This window comes from Callospermophilus lateralis, unplaced genomic scaffold, assembly GCF_048772815.1.
Source record: "Callospermophilus lateralis isolate mCalLat2 unplaced genomic scaffold, mCalLat2.hap1 Scaffold_86, whole genome shotgun sequence".
Lineage (NCBI taxonomy): Eukaryota > Metazoa > Chordata > Mammalia > Rodentia > Sciuridae > Callospermophilus > Callospermophilus lateralis.
The window spans coordinates 6,252,151-6,264,205 of record NW_027516693.1 but is presented as its reverse complement, the minus strand read 5'-3'; the positions used below and the strand labels follow the sequence as shown (position 1 = coordinate 6,264,205).

Sequence of the window (12,055 nt, the reverse complement as noted above, 5' to 3'; positions counted from 1 at the left end):
CTAAACTTTTTAAATTTGGATTCATCAGGACTTAGTGCTGCAGAAAGGCATATGTATCCAAAAAATGTGCATAAGCCTAAAGTTCTTTGGAAAGATATTCTAACAGGACAATGGAAAGGTCCAGACCCAGTGATTGTCTGGAGTCGGGGCTCTGTTTGTGTGTTTCCACAGGGAGAACAGCAGCCGATTTGGATTCCAGAAAGACTAACTAAAGCAATTTCTACGAATCGAAAAGAAGATGATTTGACTCAAATCCATAACAGCTGATATCCAGAACTCCAGCTTGGCCATTCTTACATCTGCAACAGTGATTAACAAGGATGCTTTTTTCAATATCTATTTTATTATTGCATTTTTCCCACATCATAAGGTTCTATTTTTATTTTTTGAGCTCACACAAACCTAGGTTAATGTTTTTCTGATCAGTTTTACTTTTTTTTGACTATAGAGTTTTTAAACATTGCAATGGAGATTTCACCTAGGTAAAGCTACAAGGCCTTTATTATTATCTTATGTGTTGTACGTTTGTTTGCACATTTGTGTTTTGTGTTGTATGTCTGTGTGTGCGTATTTCATATATGAGGAGCGCTCATGAGAAAATGGATCCAAATTATTATTATTATTTTTTTTTATTCACGTGATTTAAATGGCTTAATTTAAATTAAGTAAACAGCTGTTAAAGATTCTTTTTAAAGGTGGTTAACAGATCTGCTTGTTTACTAATTTAAATCAGGTAAACAGCTGTTAAGGATTGTCTTTTAAGTAGGTTAACAGATCTGTTTGTTTACTTTCACCTTTCCTTTTCATTATATTTAATAATTCTTTTCAGGATAATGTCTTTTTAGCATCATTGCCAGAATTCCTATCTTCATCCCAATGAATATAACTCAACAAGTATGCTCAATCAAGGAGTCAACTTACTTTGGGAGGAGACGGACAGATTGATAGATTCCTCCCCTTTGAACTGCTTACAGAACTTGCCTGGACTATGTAACTACGTTTAGTGCAGCAAATTGTGGTAATGCTGGCATATCTTTGCTGATGGTGTCACCAGTGATCTTTGCTGATGGTGTCACCAATGATGCAATTTTTCCAAAGGAACTGTCAATTGGCTTGGTGTCGTGGCATTTCTGTATCCTCCTCCCTTCTGCTAGTGATGGTCTAAATTTGGGGGCCAATGGCTATATGCTGGACCGGCAGTCAGTGACGGGTATGATCCAATTGCAATGGTATCAACCTAAGACAGGAGGCTGACGCCTAAAGGTCAGTTACCTAAAGGTCAGTTTTCCGATGACGGGTAAGAGCCATATGTTGAATTGGACAACCTACCAGGCGCGGTCCTTAAGCCACATTAACCTCACTCCCCCACTGGCACCAAGGCCAAATTTGGGGGCCAACAGAGGTGAGGCAAAGAACCTCACCCCCCCACTGGTGCATAGACCTATCCACAAGTATGGCTGTATGCTGGACCGGTAGTCAGTGACGGGTATGATCCAGTTGCAATGGTATCAACCTAAGACAGGAGGCTGACGCCTAAAGGTCAGTTACCTAAAGGTCAGTTTTCCGATGACGGGTAAGAGCCATATGTTGAATTGGACAACCTACCAGGCGCGGTCCTTAAGCCACATTAACCTCACTCCCCCACTGGCACCAAGGCCAAATTTGGGGGCCAACAGAGGTGAGGCAAAGAACCTCACCCCCCCACTGGTGCATAGACCTATCCACAAGTATGGCTGTATGCTGGACCGGTAGTCAGTGACGGGTATGATCCAGTTGCAATGGTATCAACCTAAGACAGGAGGCTGACGCCTAAAGGTCAGTTACCTAAAGGTCAGTTTTCCAATGACGGGTAAGAGCCATATGTTGAACTGGACAACCTACCAGGCACGGTCCTTAAGCCACATTACTTGTTGTTTAATTAATCAGAAGGGGGGAGATGCTGGGAGCCATCAGCCAAGTAGGTATGACAAATTCCTTGCCAGCTTACTTCCATGCTGTCTAGTGGAAGGACTTCTGAAAGGTGACCTTGCTCAAGGACCAGGGCAGGATCCGTGTTTAGGGTGTTCCCCCTTTAGAATAGGGCAGTTTAGCATAATAGGAGAGTAGGGTGTTTCCCCTTTAGAATAGGGCAGTTTAGTATAATAGGAGATTAGGGTGTTCCTCTTTTGGAATAGGGCGTATCCTGCTGCTGAGTTCCTCTTGAGTGCTTAGGGTCAAACAGTATATTTTGGGAGACAGAAGCCCATGCGGTGTGGATTTAGGCAGGAGTGGATTTGGGCGGATTGGATTTGGGCAGAGAACGTGGATTCCCCTAGAACGTGTTTGTAGACGGCCGGTGTGAGTTCGGGAATAAAGAATTGCTGTTTGAATCTACAAGCTGTGTGGAGACTCGTGATTTGTGCCCAGCCAGAGACTGCGGCACATTGTTTTTACATTACTGGTGATTATATAATTGCATTAGTATTCTGAATGTTAATTTTTCTTAAATATTGTTTTATGTATTTATTCATAAATTTACTTTTCTTTTAAATGTTTTTTTCCTTGGCCAAATCTGATTTATGTTAGACCTCAATCTTTGTTTTTAAAGACTACATAAAATCACATTATTCCAAATAACTCAAGGATCTATCAACTTGGCAGAACCCTAATCACCAACTAAAGTTGACCCAGTCTGGGTGAATTAAAAGTTGTTTGAAATATCTTTTTTTTTTTTATACAAAACTTTGTAAAGAATTTTTCTCTCACTTTTATATATTGGAGAGCAGACTAACTTTCCAAAGCAGCAGTTAATAACCTAGATGTGTTTTTCAACAGCTCACTATTATTTTTGAATTATTTACATCCTTGACACTAAGAGTGTAAGAGTGTCACTGATTACTTATTTATTTTTGCAAGATATCTCTCTCTCTCTCTCTCTCTCTCTCTCTCTCTCTCTCTCTCTCTCTGTCTCTCATATTACAAATTACAATCATATGTGCTTTTTTTGCTAGGAAACGCTCTTAGCCTTTAATAAAATATTCTATATAAAAAGGGGGTTTTGCTGATTTTCTTAAAGCCTCACTAAGTTGCTGAGGCTGGCTGACTTTAATGTTTTAGAATACAATATTATAGAAGTTAGTATATATATATATATATATATATATATATATATATATATATATATATATATATATATATCTGTGTGTGTGTGTGTGTGTTTATGTATCATTGAATACTCACCAGGAGTATATACACAATAACAGTAAAGCAAAAATTAATGAAAAAAATGAATGAATGAATGAATGAATGAATAAAACAGATGAAAAAGAACAAAGATTTTATGTGACTGGAATTGTCAAATGTTGATTGTGGCCTCACAAATTTGTAAAGCTACTTGGAAATGGTTTTATACTACCTATTTAAACATACTCTGTGAATTATCAATTCCACTCCAAGGTAGGAAAAATATAAACACATAAACCATTCATCTGACTCTTTCTTTTTGGACTGTGACAGAGTTACCTTCTTCTTTTGCTTCTACATTATTTCTGCCTGAAAAGAAACCCTTATCCTCATGCTACTATTGATCCACCACTAGACTTTTTAAATCTGAACCCTTGAGCTTGTCATTTTTTTCCCTTTTTCCTTCACAGCACTTTTATCTCTACCCCTATCTACTCCACCAATACTTTTTCATGAATAATCACTAATACATACTCAGCATCTACCAATCTCACATCATTAACTATTTCAATCCTGCCTTTTCCATGGATCACTTTGAGATCCCCTCCACTCAGATATCACTAGTCCAGAGTAAGGTCAGGTTAGGGTGTTATGTATGCAGGTTTTTAGAAGTCATTTGCATAACAATAAGCCTATAAAAAGCGGGATGTATTTTAGCTGAAGTTAAAAAGAAAATCTACAGACTGCACTGTTAAACTGAGGTGTCTAAAATTCAGTAATCTCAATAATTTGGAAAAAAAAATTCTATAAAAAGAAGAATAAAGAAAAGAGCATAATACATAAAGTAACAAATTTAAAGACACACCAAGTACATATATCCAAAGACTGTCATATATTGGTGCTTTCAAAGTACAAATTAATTTGAAATAAATGTGGTTAATGTGAGATGTAGTAATCATTTATTAATTATGTATAATGGTCATATATATGTATATGTATAAAAAGCATCTCATATAATTATATGTTGCAAGAAATGAACTCTACAGTATTTTTTTTTTATTTTGCTGAAACACTATAAATACCTAAATCTGGGTTTATGTACTACCAAATATTCAGGATACATTTTATACTTTATAAAGTTCATCACTGACCAACAGACTTTTTTTTCAATTTTTAAAAGAGTAGTATTTATTGCCAATTAGAACATAATGCCATAATTTATTTGTCATTTTTATTACTTTTTAATTATATATGACAGCAGGATTCATTACAATTCTTATTAAACATATAGAGCAAAATTTTTCATTTCTCTGGTTTTATACAAAGTATATTTACACGAATTCATTTCTTTATACACATATTTTATATAATACTATACATCATATTACACCATCATTTACTTTTTTAATAAAGTTTTTTGAGAGAGAGAGAAAGAGAGGGAGAGAGAGAGAGAGAGAGAGAGAGAGAGAGAGAATCTTTTTTTGTAGATGGACTCATCACAATGCCTTTATTTTTATGTGGTGCTGAGAATTGAACAAAAGTCCCACCCATGCTAAGTGAGCACTCTAACACTAAGCCACAATCCCACCCCTCCACCATCATTTCTAATACCATGAAACCTCCTCCCCAACCCCCAACAGGTTATTTTGATACACACTAAAGTGTGCTATGACGTTATAGAAAAGAGTATATGCCTTATAATAATATGAACAGATAAACTTTTGTAACTAATAAATAGCTTAATAATAATAATAATAATAATAATAATAATAATAATATAATAATAATAATAATAATATTAAACTTCCCATTTAGAAAACAATAAAGTATAAATCTGGTACTACTGACATTTTTTCAAAAAAAATGACATTTTTTTTAAAAAAGGAATTATTTGTGGGGAAAAATGGTATTCTAGGCTTTCTTAATATCAAGAATAAATGATTTTAAGAAGTAACATATATTTTAAAATAAAAAATAAAATAGAACAATGTTTCATTGCATACACCTCTAATCCCAATGGATTGGGAGGCTAAGGCAAGATAATTCTGAGTTCAAAACCAGCCTCAGAAACTTAGCAAAGCCCTTAGCAACTTTATGTGACTCAGTCTCTGTGTGTCCCTGATTTAAATTTCCAGTAAGAAACAACAACAAACAAAAGAATACAGAATATTGATGAGGACACAAAACAAATTCTCATGAATTAAAGATGAAGTAGAAACTGCTGTTATTTTTTCATGAAAACTGTTTATGTATATATGAAGTACTCCTCACCAAGCAGCATAGACCTGTAGAAATTTTAGTATGTGTGTACCATGACAGTGTATAGTTATATGATAGCATAAGGCTAGAGCTATACTTGTCAACAAAGTCGAAATCTGGGGCCTAAGAGGAAAGATGAGGTACATTCAAAAAAAAATAATAATAAAGTTTGAGAAAAATTGGTTTCTAGAGTCCAGAAAGATTTTTGATTTTATTAGAGTACAAAATACCACATAAGAGTATTATACTTAAGTTACATCTGTTAAATACATTACATGTATAATGGCTTTCAAGGAAAATATGTGGAACTTATCACAAACTAAATAAAAATTTACAAATACACATAAAATACTATGTGTGTAAATGAAACTAATCATTACAAATACAACTATTTAACTCAATTTAATATGTAATTTTTCCCATCAAAATTTTAGAATTTTTTTTAAATACAAGAAGAGAGCTGGATGTGGTGCTGCACAATTGTAATCCCAGCACCTTGGGAGGCTGAGACAGGTGTATTGTGAGCTCAAAGCCAGCATCAGCAAAAGTGAGGCTGTAAGCAACTCAGTGAAACACCAACTCTAATTGTCATACAAAATAGTTCAGGGGATGTGGCTCAATGGCTAAGTTCCCCTGAGCTTAATTCCCAGTACCAAATAAAAGAAAAGAAAAAAAGAGACCAAAAAAATTCATCTTGGAAATAAAATATGCAAAATACCTGAAAACTTATAAAAAAACAAATAATATAGTTATTTTATGTGACACATTTACTTATACTGCAATAATACAGAAGAATAAATCATAACATGAATCAAATCTGAGACCATATGTATATCAATAGTACTGTTAAGAGCAATAGAAAGGAATATGTAAAACTGACCATATGAAAAATAACATTACATTGAATGAATGAATCTATCCAACCTAAAGTTAGAATTGGGACCTAGTGGCAAAGTTCACTGTAAGAGTGTGTGTGCAGAAAGTGCAAGATAGTCAGTTCCAACCTTAGCAACACTATAAAAGGCAAATGTTAAGAGGGAATGATTCTGAAAATAAAACAGAATATTAAAATGAGACACACTCTCTCCATCTATAGATACATTAAAAAAAAACTACTATGAGTGTCTCTTTGGCAAAATTATAATGAGTAGAGATTTAGATACCCTGGATATCAGTCGTGTCTTGAGCAATGTACCACATTTGAGACAAAATCCCCTATTGCCATCATCACTTATAGCAAATAGAAATGTGAGAGATGGGCTGAGGATATAGCTCAGTTTTTAGAGTGCTTGCCTTGTATGCTCAAGGCCCTGGATTCAATCTCTAGTACCACACACACACACAAAAAGGAAATATGGGAGAAGTTATACAAAAAAATGTGGTGATAGCTAGGAGTCATAAAAGCCTTTCCAAGTTTTTCATTAGCTGTGATCAAGACACAGAAATATCCAAATATCAAAGCTGTCAATTTTATGCTAAGTGAAGCTAGTCAATCCCTAAAAACAAATGCCGAATGTCTTCTTTGATATAAAGAGAACAACTAGGAACAGAGCAGGGAGGAAGAGCATGAGGAGAAAATTAAAATTAAACAGGGATGAGATGTGGGAGGGAAAGGGAGAGAGAAGGAAAATTGCATGTAAATGAAAGGAGACCCTCATTGTTATACAAAATTACATATAAGAGGAAGTGAGGGGAAAGGGGAAAAAAGGGGAGAAATGAATTACAGTAGATGGAGTAGAGAGAGAAGATGAGAGAAGAGGGGAGGGGAGGGGAGGGGGGATACTAGAGGATAGGAAAGGCAGCAGAACACATCAGACAATAGTATGGCAATATGTAAAAACATGGATGTGTAACCAATGAGATTCTGCAATCTGTATATGGGGTAAAATGGGAGTTCATAACCCTCTTGAATCAAATGTATGAAATATGATATGTAAAGAATTATGTAATGTTTTGAACAAACAATAGTAAAAATTTTAAAACAGCTGTCAATTTATCTCAAAAAAAAAACACATCTGGCAGCATATTTTCCCAACTTCTGTTGCTGACAGATGAAGTTCACTCTAGCTTGTATTTTAGGGGAAATAGGGAGGAATCCAGTAATTTACTCTTAGCTTGAGTGAGATTTTAGCATTTCCTGAATCCTGACCCAATCCTGAAACAGTAGTAATAATGCCAGAACTACCAATTACTCCTAGAGAAAGTTGTGTGTGTTTGTGTGTATGTGTGTACCGAATGTCTCAACTTTAACATACTGTTTACATTATTATGTCCCTGATACACTAGTAATAATTCCAGAGTCACCAATTGCTCCTAGAAAAAGAATTCTGTGTGTGTGTGTGTGTGTGTGTGTGTGTGTGTGTATACTGAATGTCTCAACTTTAACATATTTTGTTTACATTATTACATCCTGAAGTTCCAAGCTCTGGAACAAAAGGTGACTGAGCTTATGTAAATCTCTGTAGATTTCAAACAAATGAATTTACATCCTTTCCCAGCACATTTATAAACTATGATATCAAACAGTAATTTAGAAAGGAGGTTCAAAACCAATGATCCCTGTTTATTCCAAAAAAATCTTTACAGAACATTCCCACATTGGCTACTTCATATAAACTTTCCTCAGGGTTAAATTGTATCAGCCAAAGAGATTTTCTGTAGCATGAGCAGTTTTGTTGCAAATGTTTTTATAATAATCTCAAAGAGCTAGGTGTGGTGGCAAATATGTTAGTGGCTGGAGAGGCTGAGTCAGGAGGATTGTAATTTGAAAGACAGCCTTAACAACACAGCAAGGCTATAAGCAACTTAGTGAGATATTAGTGATATATCACCTGTCTCAAAAAAAAAAGTCTGGTGACATAACTCAGTGGTTAGCACCCCCGAAGTTTAATTTCTAGCACCAAACCACAACAAACCAAACAAATATCTAAAAGATAGTAGGGACTACAGAGTATATGTGTATATGTATAGATAAAAATGTTGGTTAAAATATAAAATTAATAAAGATACTTTTGAAAAAAAAAACTGTCATGGTTCTTAAAAGCTCAAAATACAAATGCCATATAATCCACTAATAGGAATATTTTAAAGCAGAATATTATTGTAAATGTCTGTGCTCCCAGTGGCTTTGGAGAATGAAACAGAAGGAACTGAAGTACAAGACCAGCCTCAGAAACTTGCCAATGACTTAAGTGACTCAATGGTTCACTGTCTCATTAAAAAAAAATATGGATGTAACACAGTGGTAAAGTGCCTAAATAAATATAAATAATAACAATTCTTGGTTAAAAAATGCCCTATATTATAATTCTGGATATATATCTAAAGAAATTGGAACATTTTTGTTAAAGAAATTACTTTATTTTTATTTTCAGTGTATGTTTATTCACAGTATCTAATAAAAGGAATCAAAAGAAGTGCATTTTAGATACAAGGTATTGATGAAAATGTTCCTTTTATATACTTGCCTTAAAGGCTGCATCCTTATAATTCAAACTGCTCCCTAAAAGTCAAGACTGAGATACTGATTTTTCTTAATACTCCAAGAGATTTTGGTACCTCTGGGCAAACTGTGTAAGACTTTTATAAAACTAAGGAATAGGTAAATATTGGGTTTGGAATCTGGACAACACACAGTAAATTCCTCAAGGGGGAATCTTAACTCAGACACTGTGATAAGGTGTCTGAGTCTGGGGGAAAAAAAGGAAGTAAAATCAGAGTTTGAGATAGAACTAGGCTCTCAGCTTCACTGATTTCTAGGTTATTGATTTAATCCAAATAGATATTGGAAAAGGGTTAAGGCTACTGAACATTTATCTAAAACAGGTATTTAAAAAGTACCAAGAAAGAGCTGAAGGTGTGGCTCAGTGGGACAGTGTACCCCTAGCATATATGAGGCCTTTAGTTTAATTCTCAGCACCACATATAAATAAATGAAATATAAATAAATATTAAAAATACCAGGTAATGGTCCAGGGTTGTGGCTCAGTGGTAGAGTGCTTGGCTAGTATGCATGAGGAAGATTGTTCAATACTGGATTCACATTAATAATAAAAATAATAATAATAATTATACCAATATTGTGTTCATCTACAACTAAGAAAAAATTATTTTAAAAAAGTACAATAGTGCCATGGTCTGTGACCTTCTAATTAACTGTGTTATAATTAAGCATTTGTAGTTGAATTTGCTTGTAATTTAAATTAAAGTCCAGTTGCACTTTTCTTTCCTGCCACACAACGCAAAGGAGTTTGCTTGAATATTAGGAATGCTTCTAAATGTAATTTTAATAAACTTTTTTTACATATTTAAAAACTCACTTGAAAGCAAACTTGGTGGCACAGGTCATAACCCCTGTGGCTCAGAACAATCATACATGGGTATCATGAGTAAAAAGCCACCCTCAGCAAAAGCAAGGCACTAAGCCACTAACTGAAACCTTGTCTCTAAATAAATACAAAAACAATAAAAGGGCTGGGGTTGTGTGTGGTGTCCCTGAGTTAAACATCTGGTATTAAAAAAAAAAGAAAAGAAAACTCAATTGAGGACATATACATTAAACAAACAAACAAACAAAACAAAACAAAAGAAAAACCTTAATTTTGAATAAATTCACTACACTATTTTGAGGATGGCCTTAGGCCTGGCCTAAACAACTCCATTTAAAAAAAATTCAGTGTGAAACCTGCAGTCTCACCAGGCATGCTTAAAGAAGCCCTGCAGTATTGCCTTCAGACATAAACAAATCACAACAGAGTGAGGCCTCTGGCAAGTTGTCCTCCCCTAGTAATAGGGAAGGGTGAGAAGGCCAGGGTGCAGACCACCAGACCAGAGGTTTCTGGCCCTAGAGTAAAGGATGTCAAGGAACAATCTGGTGGTAATTAATAAGGATTGAAAAGGGGGTAAAAAGCCTCAAAATTTAATATAAATAATAGAACATATGAACAGATGTTCAGCCAGCTCAATCAAAAATTCACTTGAGCTCCAGAGGCTAATGAGGACTTGCAATGACATCTCATTGCTTCTCGTCGTTTGCATTACCCTCACCACTCTTAAACTATACAGCCACATAATAACCTTGGTGAAAGGAGGAAGGGTAAAAGATCATGTGATATTTTCATGTGATGAAAACTTAATTTCATTGGGGAGAAACCCAATGGGGAAAATAAAACCAAGAGGCAAGGTCTCTCACACACCCAACATATATATTTTTATGAATAAAAATTTCATCACAATTACTTTAAAATTTCATTTAACTTCACTGCTTTCTGGTCTTATGAGAAAGCAAATTGTATTTTAAACATCTAAGCAATGTCCTAAGGCAGTAATGTATCCCCAGAGGAAAAAAACAATATAATGCACAAGAATAATTAAAAAATTTCTATTAAAAATTAAGAAGGACAGCTTAAATCAATTGCAATAACTTAAACCACTATATCCAAAATATTATTATATTTGACAATATAAATTTACTAATAAATAAATGTATTTTTCAAGTTTCATCCTAAACTTCACTCTTGACCTCTATGTCACCACAGCTATATCCCATGTTTGAGATATATGAATACCCTGATCTCAGCAAGTTGTAAAAACTGGACAACTTAGTTCTGTGTCATAGGTAATGAAATAAACTTACCAAACAACATTCTCTCAGGGCCAAAGGACAGGAGAGACTGTGAACTTTGAGAGAGCTGCCATCTACAACTCAGAAGTTGACAAAAATGGACACTATTTTTCACAGGATTCTGGGCACAGATCCATTTACATTTTAGATATCATACTGTAACCAAAAGAGATGGGTATCACTGGAGAGAAGACCCTAGGTCATCAGATCATCAGTAACCCAGAAACTAGAGTCTAAACATTTTAAAGAAAAACTTATTTTGCAGTTTTGTCTTTAGCTTAATGCAGGATTGTAATTTCAATTTTTTCTTTGGTATGGGGTACTGTGAGAATATCATCAAATATTAAAGCATAGAAGTCTACATACATTTCTAAATAATTCAGTAAAGTATGTCAAGAAATTAAAGTTTAAATTTAAATCAATAAAAATTTACCACTTCCTGTAAGGCACGATGTGTTTTTCACATAACTTAAGTTCCATGTGTGATTGAATCCTGGCACTCAGCCCATGGTTAGTGGATTAGTTATCTATCACTTAATAAGAAGAAACTATATAAAAATTAGGGTCTCATGTGTGGAATTATCATCAATTAAGGCTGGTTTCATATGGGATCAGTTTACTGTGTGTAATTCGGTGATAGTTGATATGGTTTTTGAAATTCACAGGGAGATATGATTGCCAAAAAAGCATCCTTCATCTCAGAATCAAATAAATTAAGGTGGACTCATTCTCATGGAGGTGGCGGTGTTGTGAAAGTAAAAACAAAGTGTTCAAAATGTTTCCTGACTAATACTCTTTCATAGTCACAGCTTTACATAAGTCACACACACAAAAATAAAAACTCAGATACAAAGTTTGGGAAACATACTCTGAACATTGGCTAGAAGAGGAGCAAGAACACATTGTCAACTTTAAGCGTACAGATAAGGTTAAAGAATTGCTAATAGGTTGACACTCAGTATCATTTTGCCTTTTGTAATAGATGAGGTTTACATAGCTGTTCAGTGTGAA

General features: G+C 34.6%; 1 protein-coding gene across 1 annotated transcript in view; it reads right to left on the bottom strand.

Annotated features, from left to right (window-relative positions):
* LOC143641128 (uncharacterized) overlaps positions 1-12,055 on the bottom strand; it is a 71,411-nt gene that overhangs the window by 47,625 nt on the left and 11,731 nt on the right. The gene's annotated exons all lie outside the window — the stretch shown is intronic.